The sequence below is a fragment of the Leiobunum rupestre genome, chromosome 3, assembly GCF_980474605.1.
Source record: "Leiobunum rupestre chromosome 3, qqLeiRupe1.1.hap1, whole genome shotgun sequence".
Lineage (NCBI taxonomy): Eukaryota > Metazoa > Arthropoda > Arachnida > Opiliones > Sclerosomatidae > Leiobunum > Leiobunum rupestre.
This window is the reverse complement of record NC_143386.1, coordinates 72,102,202-72,122,238: the sequence shown is the minus strand read 5'-3', so window position 1 is coordinate 72,122,238 and position 20,037 is coordinate 72,102,202.

Sequence of the window (20,037 nt, the reverse complement as noted above, 5' to 3'; positions counted from 1 at the left end):
AGTTACCGAAATCCAACTTAAGGCGCTGATCACCATCGTCAAGTGCTTGGTGGAGCGTGGCTCGAAATGGGTGAAATTTATGCTGATTAAAGACACTCCAGACATAATATTTTGACAAATCCAAATCGGAGCATGCCATTCTTTTACTTGCTCGAGGGTAGGCGACAAAGTAGGCGATGACTGTGTCTTCCATATTAGTGTTATGACGTCCAGGTCCGCAGAATCTGGGATTCACATTGCCATCTCCTTCGAAGTCAGCAACAGCTCGGATAATAGTGTGGTGATTTGGTTGACTGTCAGGATATAACATTTGATATAACCGACTTGTTAAACGTGCGTTTCGATGACCATCACCGTAGTATAACTCAACCATCCTGGACCGCTGTTCACGAGTATATGGGTTCATACTTTTTTACCGGATTACGTAGAGATAATGTTTTTCAAACAAAGCGCTGGCACTTTAAATACTAAAACGGATCCACATTTTAAACGAATCAAAAGTGAAAAAAAAAAGCTTTTGGAAATTCAGTTGGCATAAATTAGCCATTTTGTAGACCCTAAAACCTACTTTTTCTTGATTAATAAAAAAACGCCAACTTTTTGTCCCTAGAAAACGTGTGCGGGGTCCTACTGTAGTTCCTTATAAAATTGCACTTGTTCTAACACTTAATTTGTAAAGATAAAACAATGATTTGACTCAAAACATGTTCATTTTTCACAGACAATCATTACAATAACATGAAGCGTAAAAACATTTGGGTAGTACCAACTTGTTATTTTTCATGACCTATTTTTTCAGTGACAAAATGTACGATTTTGACCATACCAACTCCATTAACGGTTTTCGAGTATGCTCTACAACTAACTCATTGAAACGTTTCGTCTACCACCTAGCGTTCAAAAACTACAAATTCTAAAACCGTGAAAAATTTCACGATTTTTCTGAAATTCAAAAATAACAACGATCTCCACCGAGAGAGTACATACTGAAAATTTCACATTTCTAGAAGGTATATTGTTTGAGAAAAATGCCTGGGCCAATCAAATAAAGACACCCTGTAATACCGTTATACGCCCTTAATTGAAAATAAATAATAAAATAAATTCAGCACTTACTATTTTTAGCTTTAATGACTCAACTACAGGTTTTTGGAGGTTTTTTTTGGAACCCCAAAATTAAAGTATTTCATCCAGATAAGTGTGTAAAAGTCAATAAGGCTTTCAGCGCATCTATATATTTGGCAATTGTTTCTTGATGCTTTAATACCATCGTATCATGGTTTGCATAATATGGAATTTAGAGTCCCGTTTCGTAAAGTTAGTTTTTGGTTTATTTCTCTCAAAAATCTCATAAACTCTTTAGTTAACACGCAAACAATGTCATTTAATAGCCTGCTTGTTTAATTTTCGTATGAAGTTCCTTTTTACACTAATTTCTCCAATCGTAGTTGTAACACTTAAATTTATTTTTTTACAAATAATTTTAAAATCGCTTCCAACTAATTCCATTTCCATCTCATAATCTTCATCCTCTTATATTAAAAAGTTGCCGAGTGACGTTAGCCCCGTTCCGGAGTGACGTAAATCCGTTTCCGGTTTGGTATTGGACATTGCTCTGCGATAAGCCGTCTTTGAGGAATTATCTCAATGTCCGACTTATTATTATTATCCACTTATGGTAATAGTTAGAATCTTTGAGAGAGTTCGAGAATCGTTTGAACAACGAGCTCCTGCCTGTATTTCAGCCGGAGCTGGCTATTTTGAACAATTTTTGTAATGTTTTAAATAAAACAAATATTATTATTTTTAACTTCAATTCGAAAAATTAAATATTTATGTCGATTATTTAAAATATTTTATCTACGTATTATTTTATCCATTGTAGGACTTATGGTATTTAAAACTCAAGTTAATTAATGACATCAGCAATGGTTTTAATCGTTTCACTATTTAGAAAACTAATGATTACTAAATGGAAGCATTTGTAAGCAGTCGCAAGTACCATTAAACACTAACAAGAACCATTCCGAATTTTCAACAGTTGCTTATTTACAAAATTTCTGACAATGTGTATTAATTAATGAAATCATTGTAGGATTTAGAACACTTCTGCTAGTTCAATAATGAACTTTTGGCATTTGCTATTGTGTTTATCCCATCACCGTTAAAAACAAATGAATAATTAAGTAATTGATTTCAAGGCAGATACCGAACGTCACATCAATGGCTGTTTCGTTGTTTTGGGGCCCATTTTATAAGGGCCTAAGACTCTGAAAGAAAGCATTATAGGAGCCATGTTAATGGGACATTTTTGACTCATTAGTATCCAAAGAACACGCCTTAAATTTTATGGCATACTTATCCGTAGCACCATGTATAAAGAAATGCTTATTGGAAAATAAAAACAAATTGCAATGATTCACTTTCAAAATTACATTAGTTATGCTCTATTAAATGTTTAATTTTTGAATTGAGATTTTCGAGAGTGTGGGTTAAAATCTCGGCTTCGTATAATTTTGGTTTCAAGGGGCTTATACTACTTGGTTTTAAACTCTTTATTTATGGAAGAATAACAGTGGGTTTCAAGTAATAATTGTCACTTCATAAAAACGAGATGAAGTTAAAATACTATTTTTCTTCGAAGCCTAAGCTATTTAAGGTGTTCCAGGAAAAAGAAACACGAGACGTTAAGAAAGCGTAATCAATGGAACACAAATGAAAAATACAAACGGAGTTACCAACGATTCTCTCCACGGATAATACCATTTTGGTTTCCCGGGACTGCATTTCTACGACTTCGTGGCGGGAAACAAGCGATTCACGCCCTTCTCTTCCGTTTAAGGAAGACACGGACACATTACATGTATCGCTTAATGCGAGCTTCTCTAAATATCATTGGTCAAAAATGAGGATAAAAACGATTTAAGTATGGTTTTAAGATGAAATGTAAGTGTGGCTTTAGTTCGTTCCTCGAAATACCGTTTTTTTTCCATTCCCCATCTGAGACGTATACGTAGCATTTGTTCTTTGTGCTACGATATTTAAGAAAGGTCATTGTTTTTTGAAAAAAGTTCTACAATATTATGAACTCTGACTATGCACAGGGTTTTTGCTTTTACAATACCCTCGCTTTCCCACGCCAGAAATTCGCCAATGATGAATATGTTATCAAACGGGGTTGATATATAAAACCTTTAAGGATTCGGACCACTAAAACGCACTACTTTGTCGATTCAATAACGCACGAGTCCTATTATAGGGTTCCACATTCAACTCTAGCTGCTCAAGTTCTAAACATATGAAAGATTTTTATTATATCCATTCCAGTTTATTTTACCACCCTCTACGATAAATTTTTGTTCTGTCGAGTTTCAATTTATATTCGTTTATAGGAAATTATTTTCATAATTGTTTTCATAATGAACCTGCAAATTTACTAAGTTTTGCCATTACGTGCACGCGAGTAATAATGAGACTAGCTGTCCTATATGCCTTGTAGTGCGACATTTACTTCTCTATAGTGCTTCCAACGCGCCATGTTTTCAGATATTTGGTCTGGTAACCAGTGGCGCCGATCGCTTTTTTTCCCAATGGGGGCTGAAGCTCACTAATAAACTTGGAATGAGGCTGCTGGCAACACTATCTTGCTTAAAAGTAAATAGCCTTTAACATCGGCGGTTTTACCAATGGGGGCAGAGCCCCGATTGATTTTTCCCAATGGGGGCTTCGGCCCCGCCGCCCCCATGGGATCGGCGCCACTGCTGGTAACACCAAGTTTTTTCAACTGTATCGCACTCAGATAAACCCATATTTCTATCCATTTGCTGATAACAGCTGCTAGCTGGTTCACATATCAAAACCAGAAAGTGAACAATACCTTTACTTTCGGGTTCGGGTTTTTAAAAATTCGATTTACTCTTAAATAAAAATAAATTGTTTCATTAAGTTTTAAAATCTTCAGGATATAACTGTTTCATCAACGGATTTTTTATTATAACTTAAGACGCGGATCAGTGAAGAAAATCTGAAAGTACCGACATATTTTATCTGATCAGATAAGAGCAGGTGGGTGTAAAACTAGGTCATGAGAAGCAAATATGGATAGTCCTTAGCTGATGGAAGACTTACTTCTCTAGTAGCTTATTGTTTAAGAATGGATACTACATTTGTTGTATGGTACGGGGTGAAAACTCCGAACAAATCATTCCGCGTTGGGGTAAAGTTAGTGTAGGGAGCTGTTGGCTCGTGGGCTGTGAAGGGCTTGAAAACACCCTCCTACGCATTGAAAGCCGAAATTAAAAATCCCAAGCTAACTTGGGCCTAAAATGCTGACTTGGGAATCGGCCTAGTGGATAATGATTAAAAATAAAAGTCGTTCGTTTAACTTCTTTGCGTCTTACGAGTCCCAGTCCATTGATGCATGGTTGTCCTCTTTTGAAGAAACCATTCCCCACCTTGTAAATATACTAGCAAAGTTTATTTTATAACTTACACCCAATTAAAACGATCCTTCGAAATGAAATCCTTCCTGAATCCAAGGGCTATTTTTATGTTGTATAAATGTTCTTTAATCATCGAGTATTTGAAGTTCTCGTTGCCAAAGTACCGCAAGAAAAAACTGAAACTTTTACCAGGGAATAGGATAGACATTTTATCTTCGTGGAGACGTGGCAAATTTTTAAAATTCAAATTTATTGGAACGGCCACTTTCCGATAAAGATCGCCATACTCTGACGATGAGGGCTGTGAGGCACATAAATCATGAATTAGAAGAACAATTCATTTATGATCGGAAGTATCTAATATTTATCCCAAATACTGATAATCTTTATTTCCGAAGTTTTTCTAGATACATTATTAAACAAATACGTCATATGTTGGCCTTTTAAATCTATTTCGGAACAAATATGGCTTACAATACGTAAATCTCCTCGAGTAGCGTAATTTTGCATATGACGTTATTTAGTGGACTTATGAACGCCGTTTATTTTGACCCGTAATTCAGGGTATAATTAATTTTGCAGGAAAAGCATTAATTGGTGTCCAAAATTCAGTGTTAATTGTTTATACCGCCATTATATTTGTTGTTTTTGATATAAAGGCGTTGCTAAAACGTTAATTATGCCAATTGCTTAATTTAATCTTAGATATTATACACTTTCATATGATATAATCTGAAGAATACAGAATACAGTACTACTCTAATAATCTACCAACGGAGATGTTCAGCGTTTTTACTTAACAAATAATTAAGGAATACGGTTTCATACCAATTGTTTAATGTAATTTTCGATGAAGGTCCCCTTGAACACTCCGATTCGCAGCAACCCTTTCCGAAACAAGAAAGCCAATTTCTGTAGCGAGTCGATCTGATCCCTGCTGGTAACACTGGTCGACGCCGTTAACAGGTCGCCATAGAATATCGCTAAGATAGTCAGTGCGAATAACCAACAAGAGAGTGGAATGGTTGTCGACAGCCGCTTGCCGTGAATTCGCGTGCTTGTACCTGTGGTTCGCAAAAATTTTATTACGTTTTAAAACCACTTTTTGACGAAATAAACAATGACCATCTACCACTGCAATGCAAGTGGACAAGTGTAAAGATTTGTAAAACCCAATATTTTATTTCCACAAAGTTCAAAGCAGTGATCTGCTGTTTCTTTATGTTAGGGCTAGCGAAAACGCCTTTCTTTCGTAGTACATACAAGAGTAGTAATGGATATTTAGGTTTACGTGAAAAAACGAGTTACTGTTAAAATGCGTCAAATTCGTCTCTACACTATAACGAGGAAGATGGTCTTTTTTATTATTACTTTGGCCAGATATGACTCCTATGACGCACCAAAGCGTCCAGGATTTGTTAGGAAACAGATCCAAGGTTAAACGTAGCATTAAGAAAATAATTGTGACGATGAAGGATAGGAATACCAGCCATACCTGGAAAATATAAAATCATTTTGTAAATAAATTAGTTCACAAAATTGAAAAACCCATCGCTATAGACCAGTGTTTTTAAAACCGATAAATAAATAAACTTAAGTTTCTATCTACCCGCTGAAATACATATCTATCTACCTATTCAGCGTCTAATTCTTTTCACTGGAAAAAGGTACTTTCACGACATTTCACCTTTTCTATTCATTTCCAAAAAATTTATGAAATAAATACCGCTTATAAAAATTATCTCATAGTTCTTTGCCACGCTCCATATTTTCTTTGAGTTTTCAAAAAAAGATTGGAGAAAAATATTGCTAAGAAAAATAACTAATTTCATGACGTTCAAAAATAATAGTTTTGGAAATACTAGACTCTTTATTACAAGAACAAACCATTTCCAAAATATACTCTCTGAGTCTGGATCGAGTTCACATCATACTTTTGGGTAAACACGTTTTTCGGTGGCTCGTGCTCAATTTCTCAAGAAAACCTTTAGATACTGGAAATTTCAATAGGACATCCTAGGGCTCTTAATCATGCCCATTTCAAATAGCTTACAGCTAAGACCCTAATGTTTTGTTTTATTTTTTTTTGTGTGCCACGTCTTGGGTTCAACTCATTGAAAAGATATCGTTGGATTATTTGTAGGCCCATCTAGCTGATTATTATGATTATTATTATGATTTGAAGATAATTTCACATTCGACTGTCTCATACTTCAACTCACTGCAATCATAGCTTACAATGGGTGGCTCACGAAGTTCGTGCCAAAATAAAAACACGACTTCAGCGTAATCATTGTAGTTTTATAACCCCACATTTAAGCAGTCAATATAGGCTCGTCTCACCAGCCAATTTTTCTAACTAAACTCGCACATTGCTAATAAATTTTATAAAAATTTACAACATTTTATTGCAGTTTCAATAGAAATTTAGGTATGGCTTAGCTTTTGTTTTAGGTTTACATATTTTTAATAGACTCAGATCAAGTTTTATCGAAATATAGAGCTCTAGGCGTTTATCTGATCTTGCTGCATTAAATCTAGCCTGTATCAGATTTTCAGGTACAGTCTTTAATTAAAAAACTTATTCTTCAGACGTTTTTGCGACTTACGGTATTTTGAAAAGGACTAAGGAAAAGCACTGTCACGTATCTCGAAGGCGTTTGGGGCCCAACGAAAAAATTCAAAGTTTCGTCGCGGTACGGGGTGCTGAAATCTATGACAGTTCGCCTCTGATAAGTGTCCACGAGAGCCGCCATAGCGACATCCACCTCCTAATTTGAAAATTGGTGGTATTTAAATGATATTACAATATGAAAGCGATACCTTGGTAGCCAGTCGTCCCACGACACCTGTCCAGGTTTTATTGGGCAGAATTGCGCCAAATCCAGATTTAGTTTCGTATAGGCTGTATCTATAATAAATAATTATCAGGTGAAATCTGTGAATACGTTTTTTAATAAGCGCACAATGTCCTAACAGGTGAATTGTGGACTTTATGGCTTCCAAAATAATACAACCTTTAAGTATTTAATTGTTTCAAACCCTTTCGTGGCGATTTTAGAGGCCTTTATTAAATTATACTCCATAAAAATGTCCGACAATAAGTCACATTTATGTCTAACCTGCTCTTATTTTACACCAATTGCTTTATAACCAGCGATGTCTGAATATATGCTGCCTTCAGTAGTGGTAGCGGGGAACAGTAATTCGTGCCGTACCAACAGAAAAAGAAACAGAGGTGGGCATTTTGTGAATTCTATCAACACTGAAATTTGAAAACCTCCTCTTTTCGACATTTCTGTTCCGAATGAATATAATAAAACTTTAGCTCTTACCCCACCTGTTCTAAAGGAATAACGTAACTTATTGAAGGCTTTTTCGTGGTCATTGTTCAAAATCTTTTTATTTGGACTTTTAACAACACTCGTTTGTAGGGCAACCCGGGATTGTCACTAAAGCACTTCTTCTGAAGAAGAGATATTTCGATTGATAGCCTACAAAGACTAAACGATTGCTGACTAGATTTGAAAATGTGGTTAACAGTGTGAAAGGTTGCATGGTGAAAATAAAGCTCCGAGGGTTGCTATTGATATTAAAAGAGGATTTAGTGCTATGAAATCGGTTTAGGATTATTGGAAAATTGAAATTGAAATTAGTTTAAATCCACATCGTCAGACCAAGAAATACGTTCAGTAGTGAGGTAATGTCAAACCGAGGGGTAGCTCACTCCAATGATTACTAGGACACCCTCGTATGATTATATCATGATTAGATTATATTAAAATTAAACCTGTTGCTTTGGCTGTACAAAGATTAAAAATGATTAAGTTATGATTAAATTTTAATCATGGTTATTAGAACACCCCTGGCTCTTAATAAAATATTTCAACGTGATGTTAAATATGTTTCAGTGGTATGCTTTAAAAGAAACTTACGTGAAATTGAGAGTAGAGGAGAGAACATTGAGTAGATTTGATTCGATTCCACTGTGTTTATAGAACGTCTTAAGTGTTCCATCGACGACTCTTTCGACGACTTCGGCTTTGAACAATACTGTCTTTAATTCAAAAATACGGTTTATAATTTTAAAGATTCGTAAATTATTATTTTTCTTTTAATTTTAAGGTCTTACTTTTAAAAATGCAATTTTTATATTTAATTTTGTCCCGTTATTTTCCTTGTGTAACATGTTTTAATGATTCACTAATAATCCTTTATTAACGGTTTGCTTTAAAAAGATAACGATGTAATAAAGCTTATCTAAAATAAATAAATAAAAAAAACTTAATGATACGTTAGTAGTCGAAAATTCTAACAGTTTTCAAGTTAGCTGGATAACAGAAAATTCCTCCTATAAGTAATTTTAGATCAAATTATTTAACATACAATTATGACAAATACTAAATAGTCAAATTTTTACCATAGGGAATCAGCATATTAACCTGAACGATAGCTACCTACCTTTCTACTTATACACACATATTTAAACACACACGTTCTTACTTACAAAATACGCACTCCTTCATATAGTAATATTTTTAGCAACAATAGAGTACAGCATTTATATTATATTTGCAAATACTTCAAAATTTCAATTGTTGGTAATGATGGTAAGGCACGTTTCCGTTAATGACGTTGAAATACGAATATAGAGGCTTTTACACAAATACCTACTTAACTTCTTTACTGACAAAAACAAATCTGTGCTGCTCTCGCTTTATATTTATTAACACACAAACGTTAAAGAAAATATCTAAGCGCTCGATATATGCTAACATAATGTCTGCCACCATTCGACGGTGCTAAGTCGTGATAAATACTAAATCGAATAATTTACCAAATAGTTTTTATATTTGGTATTTAAAACAATTTTCCCAGCACTTATTGCCTGAATCAGGGTCAATCGAACTGCCCTTGTATAGAACGTCTCTTGTTAGGAACGTCCCTTGTTATGAACGTCCTTTGTAAGGAACATCCATTGTAGGGAACGTCCCTTGTATGGAAGCAGATTTACGATTTCATTTTAACATCTTCATCTCTTGTTTTTAAATCTTTACCACATAATGAAATATATAACACTGCTGCTATGAAAAAGGACCATATTTCACAGAAAAAAAGTCAGCTGCGCTGAGAAAAAAAAGTGATACATAGCTAATTAAGTTATTCGTAGCGGACAAAAAGGGACAGGAATTGGGAAGGATAGTTACTAAGGCTTCAAGATAATTTTTTTGTTTCCAATATGTTTTTAAAAAATAGAATACACTATTTAAATCGTTTCAATAACAGTTATGTTCTTAGGCTACATGTATCGGCCTTTTTCAGAAAATATCACATTTTTTCCACACCCTCAGGTTTAAAAAATGGAGCCCTTATGAATCGGTGGCCTTAGTAGGCGTAAAAACGTCCCTGCGTGTAGGGCCCTCAAGGCCTCAAATTAAACTTTAAATAATACTATTGTGAATTTGTATACAAACGCCGTTAGTAATCTTAATATACACTTAAAATTGGTGTCCTCATAATATTTAAATTTAAACTTTTACGGTGGTAAATGTAGTACCAGTAAATCATATCTTAATTATTGAGAAGCGTACAGAATTTAACAAATTAACATTTTCGCAGAAGGTTTCCTCCTACAACTTGAATACGACTTGAAAATTTCAAAATCGTACCTAAAACAGATTTTGAGATATTCGCCCTGGTTCATTTTTTAGTGAACACCCTGTATAAATATTACCGTATTTACAACATACCATCGTATTAGCCGAAATCAATTCTAACGGCTCGTAATGCCTGTATAACTTACATTAAGTACATCAGTTGGATTTAAAAATGGCTAGTTCGAGAGAGGGGAGAGCCACCGTACAGTCGGATGAGGGAAAGGTCAGCGACAATTTCAGAAATGGGTCAGCCACTGTCGATGACCCGAGCCCCATATGATATGGTGCAATATACAATACAGGATATCCACTAAAAAAAAAGAAAAATAATAAATAACGGAATAAGGTTTTTTTATATTCAAAATTTCTATGGAACAATCCTTGTGCAGGGTGACATTTACTAGTGAAAATTGAATGACCTTGAACCATGTCTTCAAGGTCATTCCAAAACTATTGGGTTTACGGATTAGGTACCAATTATGAAGTTGTTGCTCGCCATATTATTAGTTCAAATAACTTTGATTTGACCAAATTTGACCAATCATAAGCCGATATATTGAAGTTTTGCGAGAAAGAATAAATAATGCCTTCCGTGACATTTCAATTGAAATGTTGAACAACTCTATGAACTCCTTCGTTAAGCGAGCTCAAGCATGTATCGTAGTCGACGGTGGCATAATTGAACCGTTGTAAACTATTCAGTATTTATTTGATTTAGTCACATTAAAACTAATCAGATAATTTTATTATCACACAATGAATTCATTCGTATAACATAACTTGATAACGAGCTGTTCCATCGTCTTCTTTAACCAACTTAAGGGAAGACGATGAAATAACGACGTTATGGCGTAACGGAAGTGAATCTTCACAAGATAAGGGAAACGCGAAACGAACTTTTCACTCGCTGAATTTTGAAATCGATTTATCCGTCGAGATACTAGCTGCTTCTATTTGCTGCTTCACGATGACGAAATGTAAGCATAGACAATAGTGCATTGACAACTGAGTAAGTATCGACCAATCGAGCTGTTTATAGAAGAAAGGAAAAAACACATCCATAAGAACTACCTTGCCACCTGAGATATCATCAACAAGACATATATGCGTTCAGGGGTATAAAAGGGTAAGTAAAAAGGTGGGACTCTTTACTCAAACAAGGCCCAACAGAATATCGCGGAAAACTATTTTCTAAACCATTTATATGCTAATAATATTCAAACCGACCTTTTCTTATTTGATATTGTTATAATTTCGTTGCATATTTGCTTTTATTAAAATCTTATACAGTTATATTCCCTATATTATCTTTACTAAACCTTTTTACTATTTAATTTATATATTTTCTTTTAAGAAAGAACATTTAGTTCAAATAACAAAAACCATTTTTCGGTGTACAATAAAATTAATTAACAATAAAATTAATTTACAATAAAATTAATTTACAATAAAATTAATTTACAATAAAATTAATTAATAATAAAATTAATTTACAATAAAATTAATTTAAAATAAAATTAATTTACAATAAAATTAATTTACAATAAAATTAATTTACAATAAAATTAATTTACAATAAAATTAATTTACAATAAAATTAATTTACAATAAAATTAATTTAAAAATAAAATTAATTTACAATAAAATTAATTTACAATAAAATTAATTTACAATAAAATTAATTTACAATAAAATTAATTAATAATAAAATTAATTTACAATAAAATTAATTTAAAATAAAATTAATTTACAATAAAATTAATTTACAATAAAATTAATTTACAATAAAATTAATTTACAATAAAATTAATTTACAATAAAATTAATTTACAATAAAATTAATTAATAATAAAATTAATTTACAATAAAATTAATTTACAATAAAATTAATTTACAATAAAATTAATTTACAATAAAATTAATTTACAATAAAATTAATTTACAATAAAATTAATTTACAATAAAACTAATTTACAATAAAATTAATTTACAATAAAAATAAATTCCAATAAAAATAAATTACAATAAAAATGAATTACAATAAAATAAGTTACAATAAAAATAAATTACAATAAAATAAATTACAATAAAATAAATTACAATAAAATAAATCACAATAAAATAAATTACAATAAAATAAATTTCAATAAAATAAATTATAAAATGAATTATAATAAAATAAATTATAAAATAAATTATAATAAAATAAATTACTTTAAATAAATTTCTATAACCAAGAATGTATTTATTTATACTCAGGGAGAATGAATATGTCGAGTTTATCGACGGACACGTTGAGGCCCTAACCCCGTCACGCTAAGGGGGGGGGGAGAAGGGGTCGGTCTTATTTTTTGCGTCCTCGCAGCAGCGTTAGTCGCGTCGAAAAACGTAATTTTTAAGAACCAATGAGATTGCAGTATTATTTAATTTTATTAAAGCGGAGGAGCATACCGGGGGCCCCAACGGGTGGAATTGGAGAAACGCTAAAAATAATCTTGACATATTCATTCTCCCTGAGTATAAATAAATACATTCTTGCTATAACATAAATTACTAAAAAAATTAAAATAAATATACTATTAAATAATTAAAATTAATATACTATTAAATAACTAAAAGAAATATACTTTTAAATAAGTAAAATTAATATACTATTAAATAACTAAATTAAATATACTATTAAATAATTTAAATAAATATACTTTAAAAAATAAAATAAATATGCTTTTAAATAATTAAAATAAATATGCTCTTAAATAATTAAAATAAATATGCTCTTAAATAATTAAAATAAATATACAATAAAATAATTAAAGTAAATATACTAAAATTAATTTAAATAAATATACTATTAAATAATTAAAAAATATACTAAAAATAATTTAAATAAATATACTATCAAATAATTAAAATAAATATACTATTAAATAATTTAAATAAATATACTATTAAATAATTTAAATAAATATACTATTACATAATTAAAATAAATATACTATCAAAATTATATAATTTCAAAAAACGAAGACCATATCCTTTTATCAAAATTTATAATTTTTAATGGCGCAAATAACACTTCGAAAAAAGCTAAGAGGAATATTATTTTAACTCAAACACCAATGTTTCCCCGCCAAAAACACCTACAATATCTATTCCACCCGCAGTATCCAAGACTTACGAAGTTAAGCTACCCAATATCGGTTTGACTTGTATACTTAGACGTAAGGAGAGTTTAGGCTCGAGCATGCAGAAACGTATGGTGGAATAGAACATAAAGTAACGCCTTCCGCTAAAACGCGCTTTGCCATAGGACGAGACGAGTCCGGAGTCGTCGAGCAATAATCTGCTCGTAGGAATACAATCTAACATTTCTACGCAGTGCTACCCGAATGTTTTTAAATATTACTCATTTACAGATTAGCTAAGTATATAAAACAAATACAGTGGCACAAGTATCATCAGGGGAATTTTAAAGTTCTTCGCTCTCCAAATTTCTTTAATTATCTTTGTCATAGTTCTATAGGCCCTACCATTATTATCAGAAGTGGAGTACAGCCCCAATAATTTTAAAAGAAGGCTTTACCTTTCTTAAGTCTAATAAGAGCTTAAATACAACATCTTCAAGGAAATCTCCAAGAAGAAATATACCTGCAAATTACTGTTTATTTGGTGCTTGTTGAAATAATGGAAAATTTTCACCTGTAAACAGAACTTCTTGTTTTTGCTAAGCCTTAATATGTCCAAAAAAGCTACCTGGTTAAAATTAAAAAATTTTTTGCATACGGTACAGGTTAAAAATTTACATTATTTTAAAAGTAATTATATAAACAGTAACTTGCAGGTCCTGGCTTTCGGAAATATTACTTCTTGGTGATTTCCATGAAGAGGTTTTAATGAAGCGTCTATTTAATTCGTATTAAAAAAACATTTTTACATTTGAAAAATAAATATCTAGCCATAGCTGAATTGATTAATTCGCACGAAAATTAAAATAAAAACTAGTACTCCCTTAATATGCATTCTTACTCTTTAATTATTTGGAAATCCAAATCATATGTTAAACAATGAATAAATCTAAATTTGTTAATTTTCTAGACTAGTTTGAGAGATTAGTTAATATTTTGATTATTTTGCTTAAGAGGGTATACATTTTTAAAACTACCACCTATTTAGATTTTCTGTCAATCGATCGTTATCCAATTTGTCTTCACTGTATTAGAGCTGTGTTTGTGTTAGTGATATGTATGGAGAGTTATTAATATTTTGAAGAGCGTCTCATTTTACAACGTGATCAAAAATTATAATAATTACATCTTCGCGTATCCTATTCTATCAAAAACATGCTAAATGAAAGAAAATACGCCGTACGCGTGGTACACATTAAGACCTTGTCAACGAAAGAAGTGTGCTCCTGATATGATACCATGTCTAGGTTCAGCTATACTCACTCGGTCATAAATCGAGCGGGCCATGAAAATACATTATATCAGAAAGGACACAAAACGAAGGATGAAATCGGAACAAACTAAAAACGCGACCACGTCCCTTCGTCCGTTATGCTGTTTTAATAAGCATACCTCACAAATCTTAAATTACTGATTTTATCACATTTCGAAGCCTATCCGGGTCCAACCATATATACATTATCGTAATTGTGATGATATAGAAGTATGAAGATTATGCCAGTGTTGCCAGTAATGATGAAAACAACGTTATCCTGGCAAATATCCAACGCAGCAGAAACAATAAAAGTGTCGTCGTCGCCTGATCAATTTACCACCTTGATAGGCCCAGCCATATCGAGAAAAAATGCACAACCTGACCCAACCCGTAAAAAAATCAAAATATATTTTACCCGGCCCGACCCTAACATACCCGACCCGAAAAGATCCAGCCCCACCCGACTAGTAAATAATTACAATATTGCCAATGCCGATGCCATTGCTAAATTCTACAAAACTTTCCAAAAGTTACATCTATAAGGGTCCATTAAGAATTTTCAATTAGGGATTAAGCCAATTCGCGGGACATAACTATCGGTGTACGCATTGTGGTGATGTTTGAATTTAGCACCAATTCAATATTAATAATTCAGCGCTTTGATATCCACTTATTATCTCCTACCTTGAAATCTTCAACTGAAATATCTAAAATTAAATGAAGTTAAAAATTTTAAGCGAAAGCCTGAAATCGTTTGTCGGGCCCTTAATTCTATAATGAAACATGCCAACTGAAATACTGTCAGTGATCATGGAAGAGTTAAATTTAGATTTGCCATTTCGTCAGGATTTTGTTTAGTCACAAAGGTATTTAATTTTAATATAAATCCTCTAAGAGATGCCAAATAAACACCTTAGACATACCAAAGAAATCCCTAAGAAGTTTCAAAGAAATCCCATTAGAAATACAAAGAAAGCCCTTAGAAATGACCAAAAAACTTTTCGGAAACGTAGAGAAGAACTCTAAGCCTTTTTTTGGAAAACCCTTTAAATCTCTAAAATTTATTAAATGGAATTCTAAAAATCTTCTTTAGAATATCTATAAAATTTCCTTTAGAATTCTAACGACATTATATAAAAATAAATTTTCAAAAATAACTATAAAAAATGGACCTACGTATCTAAAGATATTCTAAAAAAACAACAAAGTTTTTCTATAGAAAATTGGAAGAAACTTTTATAGAGCTCCTCTAACTTTCTATAGATAATATTTGTAAGGGATAGCCGTCACTGTCCCTGTATCAATTGCGACTCTATGGGTAATGAGATATATTTAGTAGTTTTGGATTTTGACGTGTACCGAAAATTAGTAAAATTACCGTTTAGTAAACCAAGTTAGAGTAAAGTTACTGCAGTTTTCTGATATTTTATCGCTATTTAGAGGAAATCAAGTTAGTTTAAACAATACTAGAGTTAGGGTAATAAAATAGGCTGGAACCGGCTCCGGAGTCGGCTCCGTTTAATGTGGAGTCGGAACTGCAGCCGGTTCAGAAAGAGGGTATCTGGAGCCACCTTGTCCGTAATAAATGGCGTACATTGCCTTTTTATACTTAACAAAATTTGAGTTTTTGTAGTGACCTTTAAACCTTAGGTCTATTTCGCTATTGACTTCTCGAGGCAGTTTTGCATCTAGTCGTATGCGAAACCTATTTTAAGAATAGGAGGGAAGGACAATGTGAATAGGTGAAGTTCTACGCTGAAAACTTTCCAGTTGCTCCGACCAATTGAATTTGTTTGATCATATCTTTCGCGCCAGTGACGTTGCGTTAGCTTAGTAACGCTTATGTAGCTTTAGAGCTAGTCCAATTACGCATGATCGTCGACAAGGCTTAGTTTATCCGTAGCCCCCTGAATGCGAGAAGACCTGGAAATCGGCCGGTATCGAATTTTTCAAACTGGCAAGAGACCTTGCACGTTGTGGCAGAGAGATGTCCCCAGAACTTTCTGTTTTGACGTCATTCAAAACGGCCTTTGAATAGACGGAGCTGCCAGCCGTGAGACGCAAAATTTCGCTGTCAGTAAGTAAGCAATTTATAAGACAATATTAATTGGTTATTAGATGCTACCATATTTGGAATTACTTTTTTTAAGGAGTTAATTAATGCTTAAGACAATAACACTATTATCTTAAGCATTAATCGTGTTATTATTTCAAGTTTTGAAAAAGTATCTACGACCAGAGCTTAAACCTTTTTATGAAAACGTTTTAAAATCATTTTTGAAATTTATTTGGCGTAATATATTTTTTTCAGACCTTTCAAAGTTCTTTACTTAGAAGAACAAAATGGCGTTTCAATGTGCTATTGACGATTGTCCCACAAACCAGCAGAAAAAATTCGGGTTCAGAGTAAAAAGTAAACCCTAAAGATTTAAGCAATAGAATATCATTTCATGAAGTTCCAATAAAGGAACCCTTAAGTAGAACATGGGAAAGTGCTCTGTTATATCAATTACCTATTGAAGGTCGTATTTGCAGTTTACATTTTAATGAAAATAGCTTCAGCATATCCACGAAAAGAAGTCTATTACCAAAAGCAATACCGAATATACCTCATAAAAAACCACGAACTGAGGGTCAAATCGTACCAAATGATAGTCAATTTCACAATGTATCTGTCATAAGAACACCCTTATGCCCAATTACTATAGTGAGTGAAAGTATTGAAAACCATATTCAGTCAGATAATGTAAACGTGAAGTCTTAGAAGCCTTACTAAAGCCACAATGAAAATTCTCCAAATTCCCGAACAATGTGCCAAATTATTTCAACTGATAATCCTACTACCACTGTTAATACAACAAGGAGTATATCACGAAAGAGACTTTTCCTCGAAAGAAGTGTAAATAACAATGACATAAATTTAAGCCCATCTACGCAAAAGAGGACAAGAACTGATATTGATCTTAAATCACCAATTCCAGTACAAGTTCCTTTAACAGTAGCTGCGAAAAATATTAAGATAATTCATAATCAAGAATCAAGTAATTCACAATATATTCCATCGCCTCCTAAGGGTACTGTGAATTCTAGTCCAGAAAGTTCCCACAATAGTCTGATGAGAAATTGCGAAATTTTGGAAAGCATCGAAAGATAGAAAGGTAAATCTGTAAATAAATATAACATTGCCAAAAAAACCTAAAGCAAAAGTATCAACTCGAAAACAAGGCCGTTTGATTTCTGAACTAAAGGAGAAGCTAAATAATGCTCAAGAAAAAACAATATTTTATCTTCGAAAATTAAAGAATTAAAAAAGCAAGCCTCATCTAACACAAGTGAAAATGGAAATATTAAAGCTCAGTTCTTGGGTGAACAAATACTAGCATTTGGCAAGAAAAAAATTCCTTTTCGCGAATCAACTCTAAAAATTTGCTCAGTTTGTAACCAAAAATCACCAAGAGCGTATCGCTATGTTAGATAAATTCAACGCAATCCAACACAGATTAACGTATTCACACTAAAAATATGCATTTTGAAAAATCTCACGTGATATTAGGGGGGGAGGGAGGGGTCGAACCAAATGTCACGACATCTCACCAAGGGGGGGGGGGTCGAAAAATCGCCAAAATCGCCTCACGTAATTAATGGACGCTCCCTTTTAGAGAAAGTAGCCATAACCGTAACTAACTCGCGAAATATAAAGGGAATTTACAAACTGCTTGTAATAACTGGCCACTTTCGGTAATGGAACGTTAGGCAGTTGAAAACCAGATAATTAAGGGTATATTAAACAACACAGAGTGGTTGATTTTTAGATAGAGTAACTAACACGAAAAATATGGATAAAAATGAAAAAATGACTGTTTATTCTAATGCTAAGATATAGGGAGTTTTCAAGGGTATTGAGCTACCTCTTATTTTGCTCAATTTATCCCAAATTTCCTTTGAACTATATTTTCATACATGGGAACAAATTTAGAGGGTAACACTGCAACAGTTAAAAAATAAAAAAATAAGGACCAGCCTACTATTTATCCATATTTTTGCAGTGCATTAAAATGCACTTGCAATAACTATGGCAATTTAGCTGACATAATGTTAACAAAGTAAGTTAGACCTATGTTGGACAACTTGGCGAAAGATGTCACTGATCGAAAAGAGTTTGTAAAAAACTTTACAAAAAAGTTAAATGTTTCTTGTGCATCAAATTATAGCTTAAAAGATTTAAGATAAATTACATTTGTTTGTTATTCTTAAATGCTGTGATAATGCAAAATAATGGAACCTTGCAATATTTAGGAGTGAACCACCCAAACATATTTTTATTTAAAACAAAAACAAGAATTAAATTTAATTATTTTTCTTGTTTATTAAATGTTTTACATACTCAAAAAATAGTCATTTTATTAAATGCTGTGATATGGTAATTTAATACTTGAAATCTTTAAGCGAGAATGAATTTAAAATAATTTCTCATGTGCCTAAAAGTTTTTGAAAAAAAGTACCTGAAAACGTTTTGTAACTAAGTACTTAAATAAAATGTATTTTATTGATATTAGTTTAACTTAAATGCTGTGATGATGCAAATTAATACTTGAAAATATTTAGGAATGAACCACCCAGCTGTGTTTACTTATTTTCCAAAACGAGAATAAACTTAAGTATTTCTATTAAGTATGTAATGAAGACAATTCAACCAAAAAGTTAGTTTTATGACTTGTGAGACTTTAATATTTAGTGAAATAAAGACTAAAATATTATATTTTCTTGAGCTCGTTATTTTGTTTAAGTGTATTTAACTTTAGTGTTCTATTTTCATTAATTTGCTTATAACTACCAAAACGAATAGCGGTACATTTAAACATTCCGCGCCAAAATAAAGTTTGAATGTACGCGATCTCTTCGAATAATAATGCCGCCCCCAATGAAAAATATATTTCCAGGCCTTCTCTCATTCAGGGGGCTATGGTTTATCAGAGCGATGTAACTCGTGGCTAGTGCGCGAGCAGTGTGCGCAGTATGTTTATTCCTGTCGGACGCGCGCTAGTGAAAACCAAGCATTAAAGAGAGTATGACCTCCAAGGCATTCTTTAACGAAGATCCCCAAAAAAACCTATCTGCGCCTAAATCGTTTTAAAGCTAGATAAACCCTATAGAACGCTAGGGGTAATATTCGCTTTAAGTGAAGTCAACCCAGTATTCGGAATTGAGGGTTTACGCATACTTTGCATCAGCTTTGCCGCAATACGCCGCTTGGTGAAACAGACCGCTTCGCTTTTTTGAACTAAGATTTGAACACGTTGTCCCAGATAACGTGCATTTCACGAATTTGTATCGTAACCGAGAGTCGGACAATTGAGACAGTGCTGCAAAGTTCGATAAACGTTTAGGAAATGAAAAAATTCTTATAAAAATTATGTTATTTAAAACAAAAGTTTGAACTCGGATAACTGAGCTACCGTAAAGCTTGGTTTCCACCAGCACGCATCACTCAACTTTGA